This window comes from Corvus brachyrhynchos, unplaced genomic scaffold, assembly GCF_000691975.1.
Source record: "Corvus brachyrhynchos isolate BGI_N302 unplaced genomic scaffold, ASM69197v1 scaffold215, whole genome shotgun sequence".
Lineage (NCBI taxonomy): Eukaryota > Metazoa > Chordata > Aves > Passeriformes > Corvidae > Corvus > Corvus brachyrhynchos.
The window spans coordinates 61,864-62,205 of NW_008237887.1; the positions used below are offsets into that span (position 1 = coordinate 61,864).

At 64.3% G+C, this 342-nt stretch overlaps 1 protein-coding gene across 1 annotated transcript in view; it reads right to left on the reverse strand.

Annotated features, from left to right (window-relative positions):
* Window positions 1-342, reverse strand: part of ARHGEF10L (Rho guanine nucleotide exchange factor 10 like) — a 31,134-nt gene that overhangs the window by 25,980 nt on the left and 4,812 nt on the right. The gene's annotated exons all lie outside the window — the stretch shown is intronic.

Sequence of the window (342 nt, forward strand, 5' to 3'; positions counted from 1 at the left end):
GGGCATGGAGCGGGCATGGAGCGGGAGGGGGGATGGAGCAGGAGCAGGGACGGAGCAGGAGCAGGGATGGAGCAGGGACGGAGCAGGGATGGAGCAGGAGCGGGCATGGAGCGGGAATGGAGCAGGAGTGGGGATGGAGCAGGAGCAGGGATGGAGCAGGGAATGCAGCAGGAGCGGGGAGAGGCTCAAAGATGGGAGAAATCATCCCGAAATTCCAGCCGGGATGGAGCAGGGAAAGGCTCAAACCCAGGAGGAATCACCCCGAGCAGCACAGCCCGGAATCCCGGCCGGGATGGAGCGGGGACAGGCAGGGAGAGGCTCAAAAACAGGGAATCATCCCGA